Genomic DNA, 10,320 nt, shown 5'->3' with positions numbered 1-10,320 from the left:
GCTTATCAGTGCCAGTCGCCGACCGAAATAATAGACCATCAGCCACGTCTTTAAGAAAACAAAACTTTACTGGTTTCACACCATGCTCCGTCTCTTGCTCACCAACCAACTCTATAATGCTTTCCTATTACCCTCACACCTCTGTGTGCTCATTGAACATGTATCCTATAAAAGGGTTCTGTGTTGCCCAGTTTGTTGCTCAGACTGGTCCACGTTCGTGCAGAGCCTGGCAGCCTGTTGTACCTTATTGGGTACACCTGAGCATTGAAAGTTATCCAATAAACTCTCCTTGTGAGTAAACCTGCTGGATCTGACTTATAATAATATATATAACATAATATAACAGATTCCTGAGAACATGCAGACCAAATCAATCAAATTCAAACTATCTGGGCAGGTGAGACCTCTTGGCTGACTTTCTCTTCTCCTAAAGATACAGGATCAGGATCAGGCCATGGATCTGGCAACCCTAATTGGCACAGATGGAGCTTAAGAAAGTCTCCTCCCTGGTTGCCATTTGCCATGCCTCATGTAGGAGGGAAATCCACTGAAGAGCATCTTACAATGACACAAATACATGGGCAGGCTGATGTGGATGCAGGTGGCTGGGTCCTAAACCATGAAAGGCTTTAAAGATCACCACCAGCACTTGGCAAAGGACCAGGAGCCAGTGTAGCTTTTCAAGAACTATTGAGATCAGCTTCAAACGTTCAAAGTTAGGCATCTAGCAGATGTATTCTGACCTATGTGCAATTTCTGGACCAGAGATGGAGAACCTTGGTTTGTCCTACTCAAAGTATACCTATTGGAATTAATGAACCCAAGTTAATCATAAGAACATAAGAAGAGCCTGCTGGATCAGGCCAGTGGCCCATCTAGTCCAGCATCCTGTTCTCACAGTGGCCAACCAGGTGCCTGGGGGAAGCCCGCAAGCAGGACCCGAGTGCAAGAACACTCTCCCCTCCTGAGGCTTCCGGCAACTGGTTTTCAGAAGCATGCTGCCTCTGACTAGGGTGGCAGAGCACAGCCATCATGGCTAGTAGCCATTGATAGCCCTGTCCATGAGTTCTAGTATTATGAGAGAGGGAGAAGAACTTTCCTCTATCCACTTTCTCAATGCCATGCATAATTTTATACACGTCTATCATGTCTCCTCTGACCCGCCTTTTCTCTAAACTAAAAAGCCCCAAATGTTGCAACCTTTCCTCGTAAGGGAGTCGCTCCATCCCCTTGATCATTCTGGTTGCCCTCTTCTGAACCTTTTCCAACTCTATAATATCCTTTTTGAGATGAGGCAACCAGAACTGTACACAGTATTCCAAATGCGGCCGCACCATAGATTTATGCAACGGCATTATGATATCGGCTGTTTTATTTTCAATACCTATTTTCATATCATATTTTTGAAACACTTCAGTGGGTCTACTCTGAGTAGGACTAGCATTGAATACCACCCTTTATGGCTGGGGTCTGAGTTCTGCCCTTTGGGCCTCTCTATATGGGCTTTGGGACACCCTCAGGCCAGGCCACACATCTCTGCTTTGGATCCTCCGTGAGTGTTTGTGTCTGGCTGCAATGTGGCCTTAAACTCTGATAACGCCTCTGGCTTGCTGAGATAGAGGATAGAGAGGTGTGAGTGAGTGTGTGTAGAAAATAGACAATTGTTTGTTGTTATATGCCTTCAAGTCGACTCATAGGGTTTTCATGGTAAGAGGTATTCAGAGGTGGTTTACCATTGCCTTCCTCCAAACCTACAGCACCCGGTATTCCCAGGCGGTCTCTCATCCAAGTACTAACCAGGCCTGACCCTGCTTAGCTTCCAGGATTAGACAAGATCGGGCATGTTCAGGCTAGTATGGCCACAGAACCTATTGTCGGAAGCTGCCCCCCCCGATCCACCCCTGTGGCTCAGTCTGGAGTGAGATCAGGCCAACCCACCCCTGGGTCAACCAAGGGATCACCCGCCCCTCCACAGATCCAGTCCCAAATAAGTTTAGGGACAGGACTGAAGTTTAATAAAGGTAACCCTTCTATAATTAAACATATGGCTGGGAGGGGGTGAAGGAAGGAGACATTGCATCTTCTCCCTCCCTGACTGAAAGTGGAGGTCAGTTCTGTGGGGTGCTGTTTCACAAGCAGCTTTCCTGAAGGAAACTGCACATGAATGCAATAATACGAAGAAATTTTTTTTTATACCCACTCTATAGTTAAATATTGCTTGCTCATGTTACAGCAGGGTCCATTCCTTTCAAAACCAAAGGAGAAAGGAAATACTACTTATAAAATACTGCCCTGGCTCTCTTATTTATTTATGTATTTATATATAACAATGGGGGGGAGGGACAACACCTGTTGTCCTATTAACCAGGAGCAGGTAATTCATGAAAAGGTATTAAATGTGCATGTCTATCCAGATGTGCAATGTGAGCATGTGATATTATTTTATGATGTATGTTTTTAAGAACCACTGGTTTTACATTTTTAGTTTAACTTGCTGTTAATGTGCAAATTTTAGCAATATTTTAATGAGCATTTTATATGCATTGCCATTTATATTCATTAAAGTTTATGGGGAAGGGACTCAACCATGGCTCAACCATGCAGAAAGTCCCCGGCATTTTAAGGTAGGGCTGGCAGAGACCCATGTCAGAAACCCTGAAGAGCTACTGCCAGTTAGCAGGGACATTAGTGAGCTAGATGGACCAGATGCTGGACTAAAGCAGCTCCTGTGTTGCTCTGTCCCTATATTCTATGTTAACTGCTTGAAGCTCATGAATGGTTAAGTGGTATATAAATATACTCCTGCTGGGGGGAAGGGAGGGATATAAATCAAATAATAAATAAATAAATATAAACCCAACAGTTAAACCATCGATGTGGTTGCCTTTGGTTTGTATCATATTCCCCTGTGTGTGTGTGTGTTTTCTTTTTAGAATATAAAACAGAGGTTGAGGAGAGTATGCCGTCTTGACTTGTGTAGATGAAAAGTGGGTATAAACACAATTAAATAAAAAAATGTTAATATACGTATTGTTGCAAAGGATATCTATAATGCTGGGGATTTTTCGTTCTTTGATTGATCTCATTGAAGCCTACTAGTGCAAAAAAAATCCTGGGAAACAGCCCTCCTGTGGGATCGTGAGTTATCTGTAAATACTGGAAGCAAAAGGGCACAGACATCCTCATTCTTATGGGAAGAACCCAAAATTTATGTGTTTATGTATCAGTAGAAAACAGGTACTTTTAACACACAATGGAACCATCTGGACAAAGGTTGTGATATCCGTTGACCTTTAGGGGGTAAGAGATCAATCACCCAAGACCAGGAATTTACAGTAAACATTTCTCAGAAGGCAAGAGTCTTATCAGGAAACACATCTTGTAAAACCAGAGCCCCTATCGGTAATTCTAATTTTTTCCATTGTCCTCACATGCTACGTTTGCACTCCCCCTCTCAATTTACATGCAGCCCAATGGAGACCCAAAATGTACTTAAACCAGGCAATTCTGAAAGTCAGCAGGACTTCTCTCTTGGGGACTCAACTGCTGCCCTACTGTACATTATGCACCCTAGGAATAGCATCAGGGCTGCATGAAACTACGAGAACTAAGGAAAGGTAAGAACTTTCAAGTCTAGGGAAGGTTACAGCAAGGGCAGAACTTTGGCTCAAAGCTCCTTTGCTTCTGACCTTAGACTCTCGCTTCAATCTCTAGGAAAAGTATATTCATTCTAAGCTCTTGAGCTCCTTTCTCTTTTTCTCTCTGGGTGCTTTGATGTAACTCTGAGTGTGCATAGGTTTAGGTTCTCTGAGTTATTCTGTCTACAGCACTAGGGAAGGAGTGACTGGGGTAAAAGTTAGAAAAGTTAGAAAGCTCCCCATATTTACCACAATTGTAAAATGCAATGTTTTTCCTGTTTCTTCTTCTAATAAACCAATCTTTATTTACCTTTTTGTGTGCTTTATTGGGGTTGTACCCACATAAGGTGACGTTTGGGTTTAATTCTAGCCAAAGATCCCGCTACCCTCTCAGAAGTAGTGTTTCGGTTTCCAGTGAGTTTAGACATGCATGTGGGGATTAAAAGGTACTCGTGTAATAATAATTGAAAGGCATGACATCAAAATCCTGGGCTCCTGCTGGGAGGAAGGGCGGGATACAAATCAAATAATAACTAAAATAAAATCTATCTCTCCTCAAGCTGAGGAGTGACTTCAGGGAGAACTTCTTTAAAATTGTAACATGGGGAAATATAGAGATATGGAAATCTGAGTGCATGCTCCATTTGATTTCCCGTGGATTTGGAGAAGTAAGAAAGTAATGGATTTGAAACAGTTAGTAATCTTACGGTAAACAGCATAAGATGCCTCCACCACATGTTCCCTGGATCGGGTAGGGTGTATTGCATTCAGGCTCAGAAGTGCAAAACCCTTGAATTGAGTTGCAATCTTCTGTAGTCTTTATTAGCGTTCCTGCGCGGGCATCTCCTAGAGAGAGAATGTTGTCTGATTAAGACATTCCTACATAAGAACATAAGAAGAGCCTGCTGGATCAGGCCAGTGGCCCATCTAGTCCAGCATCCTGTTCTCACAATGGCCAACCAGGTGCCCAGGGGAAGCCCGCAAGCAGGACCCGAGTGCAAGAACACTCTCCCCTCCTGAGGCTTCCGGCAACTGGTTTTCAGAAGCATGCTGCCTCTGACTAGGGTGGCAGAGCACAGCCATCATGGCTAGTAGCCATTGATTGCCTTGTTCTCCATGAATTTGTCTAATCTTCTTTTAAAGCCATCCAAGCTGGTGGCCATGACTGCGTCTTGTGGGAGCAAATTCCATAGTTTAACTATGCGCTGAGTAAAGAAGTACTTCCTTTTGTCTGTCCTGAATCTTCCAACATTCAGCTTCTTTGAATGTCCACGAGTTCTAGTATTATGAGAGAGGGAGAAAAACTTTTCTCTATCCACTTTCTCAATGCCATGCATAATTGTATACACTTCTATCATGTCTCCTCTGACCCACCTTTTCTCTAAACAAAAAAGCCCCAAATGCTGCAACCTTTCCTCGTAAGGGAGTCGCTCCATCCCCTTGATCATTCTGGTTGCCCTCTTCTGAACCTTTTCCAACTCTATAATATCCTTTTTGAGATGAGGCGACCAGAACTGTACACAGTATTCCAAATGCGGCCGCACCATAGATTTATACAATGGCATTATGATATTGGCTGTTTTATTTTCAATACCTTTCCTAATTATTGCTAGCATGGAATAGCCTTTTTCACAGTTGCCACACACTGGGTCAACATTTTCATCATGCTGTCCACTACAACCCCGAGGTCTCTCTCCTGGTCGGTCACCACCAGTTCAGACCCCATGAGCGTGTATGTGAAATTAAGATTTTTTTGCTCCAATATGCATAATTTACACTTGTTTATATTGAATTGCATTTGCCATTTTTCCGCCCATTCACTCAGTTTGGAGAGGTCTTTTTGGAGCTCTTCGCAATCCCTTTTTGTTTTAACAACCCTGAACAACTTAGTGTCGTCAGCAAACTTGGCCACTTCACTGCTCACTCCTAATTCCAGGTCATTAATGAACAAGTTGAAAAGTACAGGTCCCAATACCGATCCTTGAGGGACTCCACTTTCTACAGCCCTCCATTGGGAGAACTGTCCATTTATTCCCACTCTCTGTTTTCTGCTTCTTAACCAACTCCTTATCCACAAGAAGACCTCTCCTCTTATTCCATGACTGCTTAGCTTCCTCAGAAGCCTTTGGTGAGGTACCTTGTCAAACGCTTTTTGAAAGTCTAAGTACACTATGTCCACTGGATCACCTCTATCTATATGCTTGTTGACACTCTCAAAGAATTCTAATAGGTTACTGAGACAGGACTTTCCCTTGCAGAAGCCATGCTGGCTCTGCTTCAGCAAGGCTTGTTCTTCTATGTGCTTAGTTAATCTAGCCTTAACCATACTTTCTACCAGTTTTCCAGGGACAGAAGTTAAGCTAACTGGCCTGTAATTTCTGGGATCCCCTCTGGATCCCTATTTGAAGATTGGCTTTACATTTGTCACTTTCCAGTCCTTTAAGGGGAACTTTGCATGATGATGGGTGGTATCCAATGCTAGTCCTACTCTTAGATCCATTAAAATTAATAGACATGACTAAGGGTGTGATCCACCTAGTAGATATGCTGGGGTCAGAGGCTTCAGGATGTGGTGGAGCTGCAATGGAGGGGGAATGATGTTGGTTCTGCTGGCACAGGTCCCTCCCCCCTCAGGTGCAGCCACCACACAGACAAGGAATGCTGCCACCACCACCTAGTTGCAGCCGGAGCACAGCTGGCTCAGCCGACACCGTTGCAAGTGGAGCAAGCAGAAGACCCAGGAAAGGGATGTTCTGGGGTGTGTTTGGGGTGGAACTGAGAGGATGGGGATTTCCACCTCATCCTGAGGCCATTCGGCTCAGTCCTGCAGCCCTTTATCCCAGCAGCCGATATCAGGAAAAGAGGTGGCAGGAGGAAACACATATTTCATTTCCTTCCACAAGCCCTGCTGGTACAGCCAGTCTCCTCCCCTCCCAGAGGTGTCTGAACGGAAGTTGGATGTGGTGGCCCCTTTCTCTGGCTCTGCTGCCACCAGCCTCCTATGTGTTGGATTGAGCTGTAAATTAGGTTCATTAATTTCAATGGGTCTACTCTGACTAGGACTTAGTTGGCTACAACCAATGCATTTTATGAAATCTGCCTCTCATATTCAAATGCATGATGCACACACACACACACACCCCTTTATAAACACAAAAAAGGAGCATAGCAAAGAGATGATGTGAATAGGATAAGAGGAAGGGCAGACAAAAGAGGCCAACAAGGACAACAGCACAGTCGATTCATCAAGTGAAAGAGGCATGAAGAAGGGAAGTGTTGAGAGAGGCGTCAGAGGAAAGGAAGAGAGCCAGAAAAGGAGAGAGGAGAGACAGCAAGGTAAATCAGAGCATATGTTCTTAATTTTAAACTTGAAGAAAGAGTTTTCAGTTGACCATGCTGGTTCCTGATGTTAATGTATGTCTTACCTGGAGAAGCTAAGAACATCCATGAAAGGGCCACAACATAAAGGGTGCAAGTCTGCATTGCTGAAGTTTAATAGGGAATCTCAAGTCAGAAGGAAAGAGTGCTACCAATTTCCTGTGTCAACAAAATGCTGGATGCTCACATATATATAGGCCATCAACCCAAGGAATGAATATTCCTGAAATAATGGATGTGGTAGCAGGAAGTCTTGGTCTGGTGCTCCTTATGAGGTTATGGTGTACCAATAAGAGGTAAAGTACACTAACTTGCAGATATACTCATGGTTCATCAAGCTGGAAACATGCTTTTTCTTGTTTTCAGGTTTTCTATTAAATTATCTGTATTTCCAGGGGTGTCACTAGGGCGGTGCAGCGGGTGCGGGCCGCACTGGGTGACACCATGAGATGGGGGTGACACCACGAGCCGCCGTGCCCCCCCGCCCTAGGCACCGCCACCAGGAAGCGGCAGGCGTGGCCAAGGAGGAGAGAGAGAGAGAGAGAGATCAGGAGCAAGTGCGGCAACTGCCCTCTTCCCTCAGCGCCCGCTCTGCCGGCTGCCGCCTCACAGGCTGGCTCCTTCCGGCTGGATCCCGAGGACCAAACCAGCCCCAGAACTGGATCGGTCTCCCCAGCAGCACCCTTGGCTCTCCTAACCCCCCTCCGCCGCTCCTGAATCGAGAACCGAAGGGAAGAGCGCATGGGAGGCAACTCTGCCCCGAACCAGCCCCAGCACCGAGCCTCAAGAGGAGTAGGACCACGTGAGATCCGAACCGACGTGGTCTCTCTTTAACATATATTGCTGCTCCTTGCCCAGAACCACGTGCAATGGAAGCAGGAGCTCGCCTCCTCTTGAGCGCGCACACACACAAGAACTCGGCACCAGCTCAGTCTCCCAGCCCCACCTCATCCCAGCCCCACCCCACCCCACCCCGTCCCCCACCCAGCAGCGCTTGTGCTGCTGCACAGACGCCCACCCCATCACACCCCATCCCCCAGGGCTGTCTGGCCACCCCTCTTGGATGCTATGCGCCCCCCGTCAATACACCCCCCCAAAAAAAACCAATGCTCCTGTTTGGGGAGACCCTTTTCCTTCTCCCTCCTACTCTTATCAACACACACACACTCACACTCACATGTTCATCAAGAGACCCCAGGGGGGGTTATAGCACAGAAAACAACAAACGATATATGCCAATACTTAACATCATATCTAAGCCATACAAAAAACATTAAAGCAATTACAATAAGAAGAAATATATAATAAAATACAAAATCGTAGAAACAACTGTAAAGCATAGTATATATATGGCAGCCATAAGGGAAGGGGAAAATCGGGAACAGACGGGTGTAGTCATCCAGGGTCCTAGGGGCTCTTAGACCCTTTACTTTTTTGGGAACAGGGTCCCAGCAGGGTCCCTATGTCTCCAGTGCCCTATGAAGCAATGAGCACAAAAAGGGAATATGCCAGCCACAGACAGAAGTTTTCTAACTTGCTTCCTTGTCCTTTCCTGATGATTGGAGCCAATCAGAGTGAAAGGAGGTGAATCAGTAACTGAGAAGACTCTTTTCAGTAGCTAACACTCTCCCCTTTCATGCTGATTGGCTCCTAGGTACATCTGTTGTTGTGGGGGAAGGCGTTAACAAGGATCTCATTCTCAACCCAGCAGCAAAAGAAAAGAAGGGGGAGGATGTGTGGTTGTGACTATCATGAAGGGACCCTGCACTTCTAAATTTGCCACTACATTACTGAGAGCAGGGTGCAAAAAACGCAAAAGCCATGTATAAGTACAATACACACACACTAGAAATTAAAACCTCTGTTTTGTCCGTCACAATATATGTAACACACGCATGCATACAGTTGCTTTGTCGAAAGAAAGTGCGGGGGCATTTGCTTAATTTTTAGCTGAATGGCTTTATTGAGTTCGCTTATGATAGGAATACATAATAATAATAATAATAATAAATTTTTATTTGTTAGTCGCCTATCTGTCCGAACTAACGGACACTCTAGGCGACGTACAATAGTATAAAATACAGTATATAAATCAGAAAGTCACAGTCATCAATTAATCTAAAACCATCCTTCAATTAATACAACGTAAAACTGTCAGGCAATGTCAGATTGTTGGATAACAGTGATATTATTTTTGCTCATATCCCATCAAATAATGAAAGTGTGTGTGTGTGTGTGTGTGTGTGAATTGTGTTTGTGAATATAATTAGGATATATTCTGTTACAGTAACCATGAATGGAACTCAATACATTGTATCCCAAAATGTAACGCAAATATGTTTTATACACAATCAGATGTCATTATTTAAGAAGATCACACACACACACACACGTATTCAAATTCTGCCAGCACAGATGGACGCAAATATCATGCTTGTCATTTCAGGCCAATAGATATCTCATCGCACTCAGGACGTTATTGAGTTGTTTCCAAATAAGCTTTACTCAGAGCAGACCCACTGAAATGTATGGGCCTAAGGTAGCTATGTTCATTCATTTCCATGGGTCTACACACACACACACACTGTCTACATTGACTGGCAGCAGCTCTGCAGAGTTTCAGATAGGGGCCTTCTCCCAGCCCAACCTGGAGATGTGGGGGGTTGAACCCGGGGCCTTCTGCATGCAAACCAGATGCTCTGCTGCTGAGTTACAGCTCTGACATATCGATTAACTTTGATGGGTCTACTCTGAGTAGGACCAGCATTGAATATCACCCATTCTGTCTGCCTCTGTACACACACAGACACTTTTTTAAAAAATTGAAGCGACTTTTGTTAATGAGGGAGTGATGTGGAACTCTCCAGTTATGCAAGGGGAGGGGGATTTCTGCCACCCCCCTCCCCACTGCTCCAATTCTACCCCAATCCAACTGCAAGTCTCTTTCCGCCTGGCTTCTGCCACTTTAATGGCATGCCTGTTGGGCCAGTTTAAATAGGATGTCCAAATCTGGCGAGGGCGAAGGTCCAGGGTGGAGACTAAGAAGTGAGAGAGGTGGAGAGATTAAGAAATGTTTTTTTAAAAAAAGAGGGGTGGGGCGTAGCACTCTAGTACTGCTGGATTGTCATGCGTCTGATTCTGGGGAGGGGCCTTTGCGTTTAGAATGTGGTCACCCTTTGCCTGGATTTGGCAATTTCTCCAATAGCTGCCCTCCCCAGTCCTAGCCTAATTTCTTGACTATTGTCTCCATTTTGGTTAATGACTGTGCCAAGGTATTGATAATCCTTGACAAGTTCAGTGTCCT

At 44.9% G+C, this 10,320-nt stretch overlaps 1 pseudogene; it reads right to left on the bottom strand.

The window, feature by feature from the left end:
• Positions 1-1,748: 1,748 nt before the first annotated feature.
• LOC133384697 (5S ribosomal RNA) lies at positions 1,749-1,867 on the bottom strand (annotated as a pseudogene).
• Positions 1,868-10,320: the final 8,453 nt, after the last annotated feature.

The sequence above is a fragment of the Rhineura floridana genome, chromosome 4 (assembly GCF_030035675.1).
Source record: "Rhineura floridana isolate rRhiFlo1 chromosome 4, rRhiFlo1.hap2, whole genome shotgun sequence".
Lineage (NCBI taxonomy): Eukaryota > Metazoa > Chordata > Lepidosauria > Squamata > Rhineuridae > Rhineura > Rhineura floridana.
The sequence above is the reverse complement of the archived record's forward strand: the minus strand, read 5'-3'. Positions and strand labels throughout refer to the sequence as shown.